Source organism: Sphaerodactylus townsendi, linkage group LG06 (genome assembly GCF_021028975.2).
Source record: "Sphaerodactylus townsendi isolate TG3544 linkage group LG06, MPM_Stown_v2.3, whole genome shotgun sequence".
In the NCBI taxonomy this organism is placed as follows: Eukaryota; Metazoa; Chordata; class Lepidosauria; order Squamata; family Sphaerodactylidae; genus Sphaerodactylus; species Sphaerodactylus townsendi.
The window spans coordinates 31,087,620-31,105,608 of NC_059430.1; the positions used below are offsets into that span (position 1 = coordinate 31,087,620).

The 17,989-nt window shown below is 45.8% G+C and overlaps 1 protein-coding gene across 1 annotated transcript in view; it reads left to right on the top strand.

The window, feature by feature from the left end:
* Positions 1 to 4,439: 4,439 nt before the first annotated feature.
* TBXAS1 (thromboxane A synthase 1) overlaps positions 4,440 to 17,989 on the top strand; it is a 267,511-nt gene continuing 253,961 nt past the window's right edge. The window contains exon 1 of the mRNA XM_048502133.1: positions 4,440 to 4,660. The gene's annotated coding sequence lies outside the window, so the exon portion shown is untranslated. The remainder of the gene's footprint in view (positions 4,661 to 17,989) is intronic.

Below are 17,989 nucleotides of genomic sequence, written 5' to 3' on the forward strand. Positions count from 1 at the left end.
AACAATGTCAACAGAATTTGGGGGAGTGGGGGGTAGGTTACTGGGTGTGTATGTGGGGGGGGGGTACATTGCACGGATCATATAATGCCATGAACACATAATTTTTTTAGCCACTTCCTGGCTTTCTCACATCTTTAATGTTTAAGGGTTTTGCATTTCTTCTTCTTCTTTTCTTTTAACTAATATGATTTCTGGTTTTCCAAACAAAAATGCATAAAAGGACACCCAAGGAGCAGTTTAATCACCATGCGAGGCTGGTTAGCTGCATTTTGTCCTCCAATGGAGCAACTATTATTAAGCAAATGAGACACTGGTGCATTTTTCCATTTGAAAAGCTGCCATTCACCTTGGTGGTCACAACACAGAGTGAGGCCTTAACTGATAATGGTTAAGGTCAAATGGGCAAACACACAAAGCAGATGTTTTATTTATTCCTTTAATTTTAAAGGGGGAAAATGAATTTTCTACCTTTGTCATGATCACATCAAGCCTCATGGAAAGATGATAATAGAAATTTGAGAAGCCTCTAAGAACAGGAAGCAAGCATTTAGGGTTTTTTTAAATGTAAAGGAGGTCTCACCCCAAAATTTATGGCAAATTAACGAAAGTGAAAGTAAACAGATCCATCAACTTTATATGCAGTCTATCTGAATCAGTTTCAATAAACAGCAGCAGCAAGTGGTAAATTAAATGATACATTCCTTGCTTAGGAGTTTGTGATTTTTAGGGTTCATTTTTTATTGCACATTCTGTTTACTGTATGCATGAAGCCATAACCCGTACCAGTGAATCAGCTACCACAGATTCTCCAACAGAATAATACTTAAAAAAAAGATTCTTGACAGTGTACCCTTGCTGATTGCAGAGGATCCATTCTTGGGATAACAGTGAATGGTGAAATCCAGGAAATCTCTTAGCCAGCTTGTCTGCTGCCTCTCATTAGCAAAAAACCCCTACATTTCCACCCAATATCATCATGTAATGATCAGCATCCCTGATAAGGAGGGGGGGGGGATTTCCACGTGCACAAGACCAGCATTCTCATACCTGCTCTCCCTTTCTGTGATTAAACAAACATGCGGCGGAGTCATGTGCTCAAGTAGTATGGCTGCAGACTGCGAGTAAGTGAAATTTACACCACAATCCAAATGGAGGGGGAGGGGGCTGATCCGCTGTGGCTGGAGATGGTGCAGCGTGGCAAGCAGCAGGGCAACTCCTCTGTGCGCTGCCTCCCAGAACGCTCCATAGGAAACAATGATAAGTCATCGACCTGCACCAGGGGCATTCCAGTGGAAGCTGAATTAGGTCAGCTCGACACCCAGGAATGCCCCTAATGTGCCCCCAGGTGCACAAGTGTCCAGGGTGAGGTTAGTGTAGCTCTGGGGCAAGAGGTCGCTTCCAGGTTGGGTACCTCAGAACTCTCCAGAGCCTGCCCGTCTCCCTGTTTGTTCTGCCTGCTGGCATAAGTGCCACTTACACCGGTGGGGTAAGGAAACATGCCACCGCAACCCTGCGCCAGTTTTAAGAACTGCTTCTCCCCCCCCCTTCTTGGGATTGGGCTGCCCAAGTTGACGGCTCACAAATGTTGAGGACCTACTGTACATGTGTGAATCTCAGCCCCAACAGCACATGATATTATGGGACCTGGACATATGACTGCCAACAAACAGTGGAAAACATTAGAATGGTCACTTTGGGTCAGTTAGCAGCTGAGGAGAAAAGCAAGTTATCTTCCTCCCTCTGGTTCCCTCCATTTAATCATGTTTTTTTCATTCAAAACTGGAGCAGATTGTCAATGAGTTCATCATGCATGTCTACTGGGATAGGGGAGGCCCAAAAGGTGTAAGGGCATGTGCTGTTAGACTGTACCCAAATTTTTTTGAATGTCTCCCCGGCTTCTCTGCTGCACTCTTCTCCCATGGTGGTGAACCAATGAGGAGGCTGGCTGACCTGGCTCAATTCAGTGGCACCACATTGAGGCTTAGCAGTCTCCTTATGTGCTCAGGCCCACATAGGGATGCCAGCCACCAGTTGGGACCTGGAGATCCCCTAGAATTCCAGTTCATCTCCAGACTATAGAGATTAGCTTCTTGGAGAAAATGGATGCTTTGAAGGGTGGTCTCTATTGGGGGGGCTGGTTCCTGAGGGGTGTGTGTGGGTTTGGGTGCCATTTTGCCCCAAGTACCATTTTGCCCCCCCCCATCCCTCTATTTCTGGGGCTCGGAAGTTGCAGGGTTCCAGGTGCGAGATGGCAATGGTCATGGCTTGGCAACAGGCCTGTAGAAAAATGCCCTGTCCCAAAAATAAAGGGCAGTTTGGTTTTTTATGGTATGGAGGTAAATATCATCTCATGACGCTACTATTTAAGGAACAGGACTCTCCCCAACTTTCAGGTAGTTGGCAAATTTACCTGTACCTGTTGTCACCTTCTAGACTGAGTTTACCACACACCGCAGAGTTCTTCATCAGTCTTCCTTGGAGCTGCCTAGCAGAAGACATGTGCCCCATCTCCCCTCCAATCAGCCACAGAGACCCACTGCAGCCCTTCTTGAAAGCCATCTTGAAGTGGGGTACAAGTGGAGAGCACAATTCTTCCCTTGTCATCTGTGCTGTTAGGCAATCGACCTTTACTGTTACATACTCTTCAGTTTTGCCATGAAGCTTCCAAATACTGGATTAAGGGAAGGGGGACCATAGTTTTTAGTCTGTGCTGCTCTTACAAATTAGTCTGTACAGCTCTTACAACACAATACCTGAATTTTCGGTTTCACGAATTGGTAAGTGGAGCTGGAAAGAACAGTCCCTGCACAGAGAATTTATGAGCTGTGAGTATCTTTGCAGGTTACATCACACAATGAAAAGTTGATTTGTGGATGCATTTGCCCTAAGAGGCCATGTCTGAAATTGAACTCACAAATCTCAGTCTTTCACTAAGTATTATGTACTTTTCAATTGCCCCTGTTTACTAGGACAGTCTATTTTCTAGTTCTTGACTCTGGAAATTATAGTCTCTAATTAGTATCTATATGTGCCTTTTTTGGGGGAGGAGATGGGGAAAAGCATGAAAAATAGCAAATACACTAAACACAATAAGTGTGTGTGCTTATATCTGCAAATGGATACAGAAATACAGGGTAATTTACACAGGATCAAATAAAATCAAACAAAATGCTTTAAAATATAATTGTGTAGCAAGATTTCACAGAATGAAAATTTTGGATTCTGCAAATGTTTTCCATGGTTTTCTGCTTTTTTATGGCATACTTTTGAGGCCCTTTTCTTCCCTTTCATTTTTTCCTCCTGCTTTAATAGGATTTGCCTTGTTAAAATTTGATTAGTATAAACTGAAGAAATCGGAAGAAATCTGAAGGAGATTGAAACTAGGAAGGGCAGCCATGAAGGAGCTAGAAAAGATCCTTAAGTGTAAGGATGTATCACTAGCAACCAAGATCAAGTTAATCCATGCCACAGTATTTCCTCCTACTTATGGGTGTGGAAGCTGGACAATGAAGAAAGCTAACAGGAAGAAAATAGATTCCTTTGAAATGCGGCGTTGAAAAAGAGTGTTACAGATACTGTGAACTGCAAAAAACAAACGTATCAGTGGTTCTAGAACAAATCAAGCCTGAATTGAACCCAGAAGCTAAAATGACTAAACTGAGACTGTTGTACTTTGGTCAGTTCTTAGAGAGGCATGATGTCACTTCCAAGTTTACCCAGGCCAGAAGTAATGTCATGCTGTTGGCCAATGGAACCACTATGTCCCTCCCATTCTCCCTCCCCCAGTCTTCTGCTGGTTGCCAGCCTGGGCCTTGCACTCCTACCTCTTTAAGATTTTCGCATTGAAAGTGAAACTGACAAGAAATTGACAAGGTCTAGAAAAGAAATAGACCAAAGTCGGCAGGGGAAAAAAAAGGAGGTTGCGTGAACACCATGAGGAAACAGGAGCCAGGCAAAATGACAGATTGGCTCAGCAAGGACTACTTCACAGGGGAGAATTCCTGTGTAAACCCCATGGTGAAGCAAGGAGACCAAATAGCCCCAGTCTCCGATCCTCCTTTTTACCCACAGAGCCACCTGGAAGCTGGCAACCCTCTCTTGAGAACACGAGCAATTTATTCATTACAAAAGTCAGATTTTTTGAAAAAATGGTGATAGATTATGGTAGTTGTCAGCATTGTTAAAATAATTACTAAGTAGTATAAAGAAAGCACTATAAAATGTTATTACACAACCACCTTTTAAAAACCAAACAGATACAAGTAAAATGAAGTTGCAATCATGCTTATGAATGCATGGGCTTTTTCATTTCTAAGTGAATACATTCTTTCCCCACCCTTCCCTTGAAGGCAGCGATAAAACCTTGCAGCTCTCTCATGAGCACTTTATCACTCCAACTCCCAGGATCTGCGGTTTTTCCAGAGAAGAACTGAGTCTTTACGAAGCATGCTGGGAATAGTAGTTCCATTGTATATCTTCTGCTTTCTTAGCCTCAGGTTAGGGCGAGTTTCAAAACACCTGTCCTTCACTAGGGAAGCAGTTCCTTCTTTTTAAAGAAATCCACATTCTTTGCCACTCCTTTTCAGCGTGCAAGCAATGCACTAACTTCCGAGGAGCAGCTAACCAGGAACTTGTGGACAAAGCATGCTAGAGCTTTAAGGTAAGGAGTTTTTGGACTTTTAATGAGCCAAGCATTTGTGAACCTTCTGGCCAGGAGCCTATGGATCAATGAGATGTCAGTTTAACCGTTTTTAATAGGAGTGGGTGAATGGCTGGAGGACATGGGAAAGGCAGTGTGTTTTCAGGAGCTGGGGAGAAGGTTCCACCCACTTTTAAACAAATAACAGTTAGGAAAAGTGTATGTTTTGTTCAAAAACTAAAGCTGCTATTGCTGCAGTTTTGCCTAGAGAATGTATGATTTTGCTGTTCTTGCTGTTATTCTTTTTATTATATCGTCCCTGGTTCCCATATTGTTGATTTATTGTCCCAAATGAAAGCGGAGTGTTGCAAGAGCAGCTTCTTTTACCCCCAGTTGGATATTGTAGGGCTGAGCTGAGACAAACTGCCAGTATTTTAAGATGAGGTAGACTAGGACAACCAAGGTTGCTAGCTACAGGTTAGGAAATACCTGGGGATTTGGGGGCGGAGCCTGGGGAGGCTGAGGTTTCGGAAAGGAGGGACTTCAGTGAGGCTTAATGTCATAGAGTCCACCTTCCAAGGCAAACATTTTCTTCATGTGAACTGATTTCTGTTATCTGGGAGATATTGGGAGATCTCCAGCTACTACCTGGAGGGTGGCAACCATAGGGATAACTCGGGGGCAAGCTAAGTGGCCTCCACAATGTGGGTAGCACCGTGGACAACTCTGTTTTGACCTGCTTAGGGTGATAATAACGATGGGTGTAAGCATCCAGTGAGCTTACTAGGGTTACCAACCTCCAGGTGGTGGCTGGAAATCTTCCAATACCACAATTGATTGGGATGGGCATTCAGTAAACTCTAATCAGAACCCATCCAAGGGTTTTTCACCCCTCAAAAAAGGTGGCAAAGAAATGTGCCCCAAAATTGGATCCTGAAAAGAATAACGAATGGCTAGAAATATCTTAATCCTGCCTTTTAAGTGTAGTTGTACTATATCTGTTCACAATTCCGTGTACAATAGAATGGTCAAAAATTTTTAATCTATGTTATATTTTTATAAATGAAGTGTGATCTTAGAATGTAAAACTACTCATAGACGGCATGTACAACTCTTTTAAATTTAATAACGGTCTATATTCACGCTTTATAAAGGTCTATTGTGATTGTGAGGATCCTGAAAAATGCCATTTTCCCAATTTTTTGAGCCCATTTAGTTCAGTGCCATAAAAAACCACCTTTCCCGCCCTTACCTGCAGCCTAGCTGGGTCCAGCATTGAACTGTCCATGCCACCTCCAAAGTCCATGTGGATTTTGGAGCCTTCAGTTCAACACTGGCCCTGGTCAAGCTGAGCCTGAGGTTCAATGCGAGGCTCTGTCTGACCAGGTCCAGCCAAACTGCGGGCTTTGGAGGTAGAGCTTGCAGTTTAAAACTGGGTCCAGCCTGCAGTTATACACTGGGCTCAGCTCTGCCTGGCTGGGCTGGGCCCAGCTTTCAACTCTGCACCTGCTTTTAAGACTCCTCGTGGGTCTCAGAGGCAGCAGGCAACGTGGGTTCAGCTCTGCACCACCTGCTGCCTTCCAGACCAAAAAGGAGTGATGGTAGAATAACCCTTTTCCCCCTTCCCAACATAAGCCCAATCCAAACTGTTCCTAAGCAGCTGTTAATTTTCCTTTAAAAGACCATCATAGGTCTAAAATCTCCACCATGCCTTGTTTGACCTGAAGGTTGCCCATTTGTCTTTCAAAATTTAAGTGTTTGCTGCAAAGTGCTGCTGCAAAGATGGATATCCATGTGGAAAGCATATTTGGCATGCACTCAGAATAAACAGTTAACAATGTAGTTTGTAGAAAGGTAAAGTTGTCAAACTATTTCCTAGGAAACTTTTCTTGGGGAAAAACGAGATACAAATGAATAAAAAATAAACAGCTCCGCTGCGCTCATTAACTCTTCCTTTTGGCATTGACAAGGAAAATTAGAGAAGGAACAGGCCTGTACAGGTCTGTGGTATGCCTTGAAAGTTCTCTAGAGCAGGAAGAAGAAAAAGTCACAGTGAAAATAAGGACCTTGCTAATGGTAGCTAATAAAGTTGACAGCGTATCCCCCTCCCCACCTTCCCCTTCGGCAGGGGTCATGTTTCTTTAGTAACTGTCTGGGAGGCAGAAATTTAGCAGGTTTTCCTATCGCTACATCTCCATCATGCTAGCTGCAGGTCAGGCAGAATTAAAAAATAAAATAAAAGGGAAGGAGGTTGGTTGCAATCCTAGAAGTTTATTCAAACGTTTGTGGAAAATTGCAGGTTTTTTTAAACAGTAGACAATGACATCAAGCACAAGCGGAACTGCTGAAAAGAGAATATGAATAATAAGAAGATTCAGAAGCAGCTCCGAGCATTGCTAGGGTTATCAACCATTCGGGTTAGGGAATTTCTGGGCATTTGAGGGTGGAGCCTAGGGAGAGTCCAGATTGGGGTGGGATGGGCACTCAGGAAGGATACGGTACCCTAGAGTCCACCCTATGAAGCTGCCATTTTCGCCAGGGGAAGTCTTGAGATCAGTTGTAATTTTGGCAGAATCTGGAGGCGAGAGCTTTGCGGTTGGTGGGGGCAGGCCATTGGAGGACTGCATCAATTTTAGCAGGATCCATTTTTAAGCCCTCGGGCGAGATCCGGTAACCCAAATAGTCAATGGAGGTCTGATGAAAACAGCATTTGGAGAGTTTGGCAAAGAGAGAGTTGTCAAGCAAGCGTTTCAATACCTCTCGGACCAACATTTCATGCTCTTCTATAGTTTGCGAGTAAATTAAAACGTCATCTAAATATACAACAACTCCCTTGTACAGTAAATCATGGAGAACCTCGTTGATAAGGGCCATGAAAGCTCCGGGGGCCCCACTTAACCCGAATGGCATTATTAAATATTCAAACTGTCCAAACTTTGTATTAAACGCAGTCAGGTGTTCATATCCTTCAGCAATTCTGACTCTGTAGTAAGCTTCTCTCAAGTCTAATTTAGTAAAAATCGTCCTTTGCCGGAGTGCATCTAAAGGGTCCTTGATCAAAGGCAAAGGATATTTATTGGACAGGGAGGCCGCATTGAGACCCTCGATAATCTGTGCAAAGCCCGGTAAGACCCATCTTTCTTTTTTGACAAACAAAGCGGGGAGCAGCGTGTGTGTGTTTGAAGTAGCCCGTGCATTAATGAAACCGTTGAGCAAGGTTCTTGCTTGTCTAAGAAAGCCTGCAGTTCCTTCTCCTCATTGGGACTCATGCGGTAGATTCTACCCTTGGGCAGTTAAGCCCCTGGTTTATTATGACAATTTTACAGTCCAGTGTCTCTGTGGGGGGTGGCAATGGTGATAGCATTCCTGCTCCTGAAAAACTCTGGCTAGATCCTGATATGCAGGTGGGATGTCCAATAGAGATCGGGGAGCAACGTCACTGAGGAAGCCAGAGTGTAATCAGGAGGCCGTTGGATTTTCTTCCCAATTCATGTGTTCACCATGCAGGGAGGGGTCCAGTGAATTCTAGGATCCTTTCTTTCCAAATGAATTTTTGGTTCATGTAACAACAACCAAGGCATGCCCAAAACTATGGAGTGTTTGGCCACTGGTGCTAAAATGAAACTAATTTTCTCCCTAATGAGTGAGCGCGGAGGGAGGAACCGGCTGTGTTTTGAAATGGGCCGGTCCTTCGTTTCCGAGGGGCTGCCGTCCATTTGGAGTGAATGGTATGGGCTTAGCCAGGGGAATTGGTCCAGACCTAGCTCCTCTGCCACCTGGGGCCGCATTAAGCAGATGGGAGCAGGCCGGAGATCCCACAAGGGAGCCGAGGGCTATAATCTCACGAGCGAGTGTGTTTAAGCGGGGTTGGCCAGAAATGCTTGAACAGTAATGGGGCCGCTGCCTTCACTCACGCAGCGTCAGAGAGTGGGGCCCATGTCCATGGGGGCTGAAGAGAAAAGAGACAGACTTAGCTACTTCCCCTCCTCTGGGTGCCTTCGGTCACCGCTTTAGGCAGAGCCAGTGGGAGGCGGACCCTGACCTGCGTGGTGTTAGTTTGGCAGGCCAGTGCAGCGGAGCTGGAAGCGGTTGGTTTTTTGCTTCTTGGGACAGTTGGCGGACTAGATGACCTGGCCCTCCGCTTGAGTAAAGACACAACCCAAGTTAAGTGACGGCGTTCCCAGAGGTAGTTTCGGTAGACAAAGCGGACTGGAAGCTTGACTTGGTGAAGTAGCGGTAGTGGTTTTCGGTAGGCGGACCTCGCTTGAAAGCGAGCGTATTCCTAAGCGAGGCGCCACTTGAGACCCCAACTGGATCCAATCTGCAATGAGTACGAGGAACCAGGTTAAAAACCTACAGTTTCACGTAGCTTGCTATCCCACAGCATCCGAGAGGTATTAGCATCTCATGCGTTCCAGGCCCACTCAGGAGGAAGTCGAGCAGCCGCGCGCTTGCAAATTCACGCAGGGACAGAATTCTGCAAAGCGGGTAGTTTGCCTTGCTGGATGGTTTTGATGGTCGCGGATGAAAAAGCTTCATTCTCGAGCGCCTGGATCTTCAGCTGGCAGCTCTCAAAGCTCTGGAGGAATCGGGAGCACAATGCAGAAGTCCCTCATCCTGCAAATCCAAAACAGTCGCGAACCAGTTCGGCTGCCGCCCCATCTAGGACTGGGGCCGATGTCCCGTATTTTTGGCGTTCAGACCGGTAGAGATCATCACTAGTCTTCCAAGTGGGCATTGAGTTGCAAGATGATAGAGTAGGAAGTTTGGAGAGGCGGTCCCCATCAAAAAAGCGGAGCTGAGTACTCGGGGGGGGCGAAAGTAGCCCGTTCGGCTGACTCTTAAAGCCTGCTGGGGAGGTGGTTCGCGCTGGCTGAGCAGGTTGGGCAGGAAGTGGCTGTTGTACAGGGGCTGGAATCGGGCGCTGGCGGTGCAGCTGGCATTTTGGGTGGCAGGACCCAGATGCATTGGCCCCTGGCACCGGCATGATCCCGGTAACAGCATAGGTTCCAACTTGGCGGCCCTCTGGTCTGCTGCCTCGCTTAGTTCCCTCTCAAAAGCAGCCAACTCCCTCTCCTTTGCGAGGCCAATGCATCTTGGATGCGCATGCAAAGCAGCTTTCACCAGCCCTAAATTTAAGCAGATTCGGTCCCGTTTAAGGGCTTCAGTGGAGTTCACTTTGCGTGCGCCATGAGTACCTGAAGCGGCTTTTGGCGTTTGCCGTTGTAAATCAGTCTATGGACTGTTTCCAGGACTTTATCATGGACTGACAGATTCTGGGCGTATTGCCGTTGGAAGCCGATCTTTGGCGCGGTCCAACTTCGAATTCTGAACTTCACTGCGTTGCTGTTCCGGTCCCTCTGCAGGGGTTTGGCGCTCTTGCTGCAACTGTGCCGTTCCTCCCTCCCCACGCATGGCTGGCGTTCACGGTTCCATGCAGCCGGCATCTCGAAATCGCCCTACTTCCTCATCCCAGTCTTCTACCGATGGGAGAGGAAACCGGTCCGGACTGGGAATGCAGGCTTTCTTCAGACTCACCGTCATCCAGGAAGCGAAGCCCCTCCGGAACACCGTAGCCGCCCGTAGCCACCCGAGGTGGCTCCCCGAGAGCACCCTCGGAAGGTCGCGGTCGCCAGGACCGGGATGGGGAAGTCCCGATTGGGAAGCCCAGTGCGGATACCCCTCCCAATTCCAGGTTGAGTCCCGGTGTCCTTTGGGCGGGCCCCAGTGCACTGTGCCACGGTGGTTCCTTGGGAGCATCCACCAAAATACGAGTCAGGAATCGTTCAATGGATTCCTGGGTTGCCGCATGAAAGGTTGGTCAGGCCCGTCTCCTCGCATGACAGGTTGCATCTGAGGGTTTGTAATCCACCACGAGGAAACGGGTAGAGATCCGTTCCTGGCGCTCTGATCCATGGACGAAGCGCCCCAAGCGACTCATGGAAGTCCCCGAAATACGTGCGATGCGTCCGTCCCTACGTTCCATGGAGTTAAAGGAAGACTCGTGCTATTGTCACTGAGGGCGGAAAAGAGACCACCATAGCCGAGGCCGTTCTCCTGCGGTTTCTCTAGATCCAGAAGGGAAAGGTCAGACCCTCTTTGGGAGGCTACCGCACCTTCCGCAGATAACATTCAACCTCTCCATCGCAAGACAAGAGGTCCACTGCACAAGAATATAGATGAATTAGGTTTCCTGCCACAATGTAAGGAATTCCATAGACGCAGAAATAAAAGGCTTTGGTAATGAAAGTCCATTTATTAAGACATCTTAGAAAGCTCAAGTACACGCAGTGGCAGGAATGACACTTCCCGCCAGAAGCACAGGTTATAATACCATTCACCCCATCCCCCCTTCCTGATTCCCATGGGAACGGAGACTTCATCTCCCGCGCAAAGATAAAGTCTCCGCCGATGCATCTGGCCCATCGCCCGGGCTGTGGAATGCACTCAAGGTTACTTCACCATCAACACCATTGAATCCTTTACAGCTGGCAAATATGCCAAGTTTATGCTCGATGTACTTCATGCTCTGACACTAAAGGAACTGTCAGTATTAGCCTTAGGTTGATCCAGCAGAATTTCGTTAGGTGCACACCTGTGAGGGTGTGTCTTTTCAGTGGCTACAGCCCTCTTGTGGAATAATCTTCCAGATGAGGTATAGAGGTCCTTCAGCCATCTTTTGCAAAGTTTGCAGATTTTTTTTAAATGCCAGAGACCTTTTTTAGATGGAAGATTTGGCTGCTGGCTGGGGTTTCACATTTGTTTGGTTTTATTTTGCTCCATTTTATTGCCCGCTAAGCAATTAGCTTTGTTTCCTTTTTCAAAGAAATGTTCCTTTAAAAATACCACTTTATAGCTTCCCTTTAACTCATCTTTCTTTCATGAATTTGTTATAAGTGGTCGTACGGTGCCATCTGAAACAGAGTTACACCCTTCTAAACTTGTTGATTTCAATTACCTTGGAAGTGTGTAACTCTGCTTAGAATGTTCGTGCAAAATGTTTTTTAAATGTGAATCTGCTAATTTACTTTTTCTGGTACTCAATTGAACCAGTTTCTGCTCCTGTTTATGTTTAAGGATAAAAGCTTTTTGTACAGGAATTTCTCTCACTATGTTCATAAGCATCCCAGATAATTGAGATTTGGACAGTACTGTTCCAAAATAAAGGTAGATATTATACATTTTATTTTTGACAAAACATTTTCATCCTTCAACAGCAAACTATACAGAACTTGACAGAACTCCTAGCCAAAAAGCAACTAATGCAGTGATATAATTCCATGGTTCTCTGTACAAAAAATAATCTGAGTCACAAAAGCACAACTTGAGTGAAAATCATGAGTGATTAAGAAGTACATGTAACCTTCAATGCCTGGATTATGTCTCCAAATATCTATAAATTTCCAGTCTGCAATAAATTATTTAGGAAGAGATGCCATTTGACTTAATTTAGAGGGCTGATCAAAGGTTAGAAGTGAAGGTAAGGATGAAAAAGTTTCCTCTTCAGCATCGTTTAACCCAAGCAATATTAGAGTTATATTTATTAAGGAATTAAAATAATCCAAGAACAGAAAGGGGAAAGGAGTGAAAATAAAGGAAAATGAAACAAAAGTAGTGATGAGAAATCAGAAATCAGGTATTGATGTTAAATATTTGAACTGTATCAGAGAAGCTGGGCTACCCCATCCTTTAGGCACACCTAAATATTTGCATAGGGCGTCCGAGGTGGAGGGGCGTCAAAACTAGCTCTGTCACTGCTGTGGCAGGTGGCAGCCCTGGCTCCAGTGAGCCTGCTCCATCCCTTCTTCCCTCCTCTGACAGGGCAGGGACCAGACTTCTTTATACTTCTTTCCAGGGCCAGTTTTGCCTTCCAAACCATCACTGTTGAGAAGCAAGGAGGCAGGAAGGAAGAGGAGGAGGAAGTTTCCCTATGGTGTAGGAGGGCAGTGAAGTCATTCAACTGTGGCACCAAAGATTTTTGGGCCAGCCCTGCGGAGAATAAGGCGAAAGAATTAGGAAGCAAATTGTAAGATGTATGTAGCAGAACAGGCCTGCTTTGACCTGTTCCATGAAAGTGTTGTTATTCCTTTTTTAATTTTGTCTGTTGAAAATGCAAAGCTATGAAGCTGAGGGTAGCCATGATGGGGCATTTGTGAGGCGACAGGGCAGATTCTTGCATTTATTAACATTATACTTTTATTGATTATATAGTTAATTTTAAGAAGGATCGGTGGTGAGGAATTCTTTCCAGTGTTAAAGTGTTGTACTGTACTGAAGAAAAAGGAGCGGGAGGTATTGGGTTGGGCCACTCAGGTCTTCTGCAGAAAGTCACTGCCAATCATAATTCTTCTGTCATCTGAGGGTGGGAACCAATAGAAACAAAGGAGACAGGAAGCAATGGAGCACGGGCAACAATTATCAGCCAATCAGATCACTGGAAAATCAGTCATGGCTGTGACGATTCCTGTCTTTGTGGCTTCAAAGCTATGCATGCGTGGTAAAAAAAATTAAAATTAAAAAGTGTTTGGTCTGTGTGGAAAAGACCACTGTTATTGTTCCTAAGAGGTGGTATCTAGAACTAGATGCAAAATTCTGGACACCCAAGGATAGCAATTGGGAAAATGGTGCTTCCTCCATCCAAAAAATCTGTGCGTATGCATCTAGTCTGAAGCCAGTGTTTGACGGCAAAACATGGCGCCAATCATGATTGCTGTGCTAACACAAAGAAAATGATACTACACACATTGCAACTATCTGGTAAGCAGCAGTCCCTAGACTAGAGTCAAGATACGTTATCACTGGTAGCAGAAACAGGAACAGAAGATGATGTGGGATCAAATTTTGCTTGCCTGGTACAAAGCAATCTATGAGATCTAAAAACACAGCAGCAATGCTAAGAATTGACATGGTGCTTATCATGTTCAAAAATACTTTTACAGATCTGACAGCTTGGGCACCTTAATTATTGTCAATATTAAGTAGGCAGCAGTCATGAAATGAGGTTTGTGTGGGTAGGAGCAACTTGGAAGGAACTTGAATAGATGTGGGTACATTCACCTATAAAATGATAGTGTTGGAAGGTGTTTTACTTCTTTTGCATTTGCAAACAAAATCTGTCCTTTTGATCAATACCACCTCCTCCACACACTTCTAACACTATTAAATATCGAGACAAGAAAGATAACTTGGCTGCGAGCATCTGAAATGGAATCAGGCTAGATCTTTGGCATATAAAGTTGGATTTGGTGCTGTATATCGGGGCTTTGATGCCTTACAATAGTACCCGCATATTAGTGTGGCATTATGCAATCTGTGACTTAAAATCCATCTCTAGATTGTCAGTATCGAGGGCCCCTTTCAATCTGCCCGTATAATCTGTGTGAGCAAATGGTTGCTAATTTTTTTTTGCGTCATTTCAGACACAACTGATTTGGCTCCTGGCTGCTAATGGATTTGAAAAAAAACTTTCAGAAAAAGCAGCTTGTGTCAAGGTGGCATTCTGAGGCTCAGGATCACCAAGGTCTCAAAGCAAAAGTATTTATCTGGTGAACTGGATTTGTTTCCCTGCTCCCACACATGAAGCCTGCTGGGAGACCTTGGGCTAATCACAGTGCTTAAGAATTCTCTCAGCCCCACCTACATCACAAAGGCTGTTTCTGTACGGCCACTCTGGGGGTCGGGTCAGCGTACATGATGCCTACCCAACCCCCCTGGACCGTTCGTACGATGGACCTACCTTCCCTGCCACCGTCCGGCGCGTCGCCGAGGCCAGGGGACACGCCCCCCTGCCCTGCGCGACCGCTCCGGAGTCTCAGGGCGGGGGGGGCGTGTCCCCAGGCCTCGGTGACGCACCGGACGGTCACAGGGAAGGTAGGTCAATTGGGAAAGGGGGGAGGGATGGCGCCTTCCAGTGGTTGGGGAGCGGCTTCGTGCCGCTGGGGAGGAGCGAGGGCAGTGCGGCTGGGAAGCAGCTGCGCCCCCCTTGCGAACAGCTCCCTGTGGACGGCGTTTTTGCCGTCCCCAGGGCGCTGTATTTGGCTCATGCGGAAAGGGCCAAAGTGTCTGTTGTGGGGAAAGGAAGGGAAGGAGTTTATAAACCACTCTGAGTGTCCTTACAGGAGAGAAAAGCAAGGTATAAATCCAAACTCTTCTTTTTGCTTCATCTGGAGATCAACTTTAATAGTGAGAGATATCTAGGTGACACCTTGAGACAGGCAACCCCAGACCCTTTACATGCCAAGTGTGTGCTCTGTACTAAACCATGACCACCACCCCCAAATATCCCTGCATAAAAGTAACACTCCCAGTTCTGCATAGCCCTCTCTTTGATGCACTACCATATTACATGCATAACATTTCTCCAAAATAACCAACTTATGAGGGCCAAAGCATTGCTGCACCTGGAGTATCAATTTTATGAATTTTTATGAAGGAATTTTGTTACCATTCTTAAGTATGCAGCATTTAAAAAAAATCTAACCGTGCCCCATTCTGCACTGGTATGGTCAGATTGCAGCATGTAAAAAGCTGCAGTAGAAGAGCAAGATTTGAGTCCAATAGCTCCTTAAAGATCAATGAGATTTCCAGGGTATAAGCTTTCAAGAATCAACGCTCCCTTTGTCAAATAGGAATGGAGGCAGCTGTTACTCTCAAAAGCTTACACTCTGGAAATCTTTTTTTGGTTTTTAAGGTTTTATTGGACTCAAATCTTGCTCTGCCTCTCTAAATGGAGAACAGCAAGATTGTTAAAGATGATCCTCCCAGTAATATTTTTTAAGTGAGAGAGTGGGTGTGGAGAATTTCTGAATGCAGCAGGGAATAGTGACATTTTCCAGATGCCCTAAAATAAACAGGAGACCTGTTCACAATGACAATTTGTTGGGTAAAACTTAGAGCAGCACCAGGTGACTGCAAAGTGAAATGAATTCTGTTTTTTTCTGGCTTTGCTCATTGATGCAACAAATATATATTTTTTAAATTGTTAAAGCAGGAACAGAATGCAACTTAACTACAAAGACACACTAAGAGAGACCATATTTAACAACAACTTGTTCACATACCTGTTGCATAAAGGAGTGGTTTTCAAAATGCTGTAGAAATTTATCTTAGTTTCAAAGAATGATGGGACAAATAATTTTGAATCTCCTAAGCACTAGAATAGCAAAGCTCAGTATTTGTAACACAAATGGTACAGTAGCTAGAATCTGGTCTTCACGTCCCATGGGGATAAAGAGGATCCAATGACCCCAGGCACACCGATGGAGGGTGCAAAATTGCCCCCACTCCCCTGCTCCCCCATGCCGAACTGGGGGTCATTTGACCCCCTCTCCCCGTGGGCAGTTTGTGGTGCCCTTCCAAGCCGCCTCCTTTCCTCCCCAGGCCCTCGGGGGTGGAGCATGGAGGCAGAGGCAGCTCAGACAGGCACTGCGGTGGCAGGCTGCCACCTGGACTATCCACTGCAGCGCCCTGTGCCCTGCCTTCCTGCAGACCAGCTTTTGTCCTCCCCAGGGCCTGGGGAGGGCAAGAGGCGACCTGCAGGGAGGCGGGAGGGGGCGGCTCAGGGGGGGCATCTCGGGAGCTGGTCTGTTGACGAGGCATTCATACGAGCCACTCCTGCCCCCGAGCGCCACCCCCAAGTGTGGGGGGGGGCATGGGGCCATGGGGGGGCCTAGAGCAGGTGTTATCCTCAGGCACCATTTCCCCTCAATATGCCCCTGATGTAAATAAACAAGGTGCCATTCATTTAGCCAGAAAAACAACCATACTCTGGTTTGTGGACCACCACTCTGATTAGAAAAGTCGCAGACATCTTCAGTTGAACTTTTCCAATGTAAAGGATTAGGTACTCTGATGCACAGAAAGATGATTGTAGGGTTGTATATTCCTCTGCCACAGAACAAAGCGTGCCAGACCTTAGTTGTTGTAGAATGCTCTGTCTGAGTCCTAGTGCCTACCTAGCCCTGCTCCTCCCATCTATTTGAAAGTAAAAATACATTTCGATATAAATGTTCTTGTATCAATGTGCATGTTTAATATGTTAAATAATACACAGAATAATGGTTCTGACAAAGGCAACCCATAAAAATGAACAATTCTCATATTTAATCAGGACTATATTCTACTGCGGAAGCATACAATTTTCTCAATTGCTGCACCTCAACTGACCGAACGACTATATTCCTGTGGAACAGAGTAGAGGTGATGTGAAAGTCTTCTGCTGAGACCCTGGAGAGCGGCTGCCTGTGATAGATACTGACATTCATAAACTGAGAGGGTCTGATACTGTTGAAGGTGGCTTTGTGTGGCTCAGGCCTTCTTGAAACTAATGGAACCTGCCCCCCTACTTAAGTGGCTCTTTTGCAAACAAAAGTTAGAAGTCCTTTGAAAGCCAGAAACTTTGCTTAACAGATTGGTAGATAAGGGCCAGACTGGAGAAGAGCAGTCTGTCTGTCTGTTAATCCATCCTTTACCAGTCTCTGTTCGGTAAGGTTGTCCATATTGTTACGGAGCATGACTTTTCAGATTAACTTCAATAATGACATTTGAGCTCGCTAACTAGTTACACAGTTCCAAAGGAGGAAGTTCTTTCCTTTTCAAAAAGGAATAAATTAAATGTGTACAGATGCTGAAATATGACCATTTTTTCTTGCCGGTGGCATGCTGTTTTGTTGCTCTGAGGCATACTGAAGAGCCCAGTTCATATTCCTGCTCTACCACGAAACAGCCCTCATATTTGGCTAATGGAGCCCACCAAGGCTAAACTGTTGCTCTGAGATCCCTGAAGAAGGATGAGATGTCATGGAACACAGAAGAAAGGACAGCCCTGGACATACCTGGGACTGTTTTGCAGTTTTGGGGTGAGGAGCGAGGCTGAAAAAGGACACAGTGTGTAACAGACTTCCCTCTGTGATACACCTCTGAAGATGCCAGCCACAGATGCAGACAAAACGTTAGGAAGTGGAACAAGATCCACCAGACCATGGCCACACAGCCTGGAAAACCCACCACAACCAACTGCAAAGATAGGTTGGGGTTAGGGTTCCCAGGTGCCTACCAGTGGCAGTCAATCTCCCAGTACTTCCTGCTGCTGCTCGCTGACACTGATGTGTTCCGCAGATAGTAGCAGGCAAGCCAAAAAGGGGGGAACAATCCACACCCATATTTGATGGTGTCATTTCCGGTACGATGAGGAAGTGACCCACTTCCAAAAGCTCCTGATAGTTGCCAGGAGGGTCTTGGTGTTGGCATAGCAACCAGCACGTAACAGATCATGGTATTGGGTAGGGTGTGTATATTGACCAATAGGGTGTATGTTGACCAAAGACGTTTTCAAAACATTTCAGCCAGAGA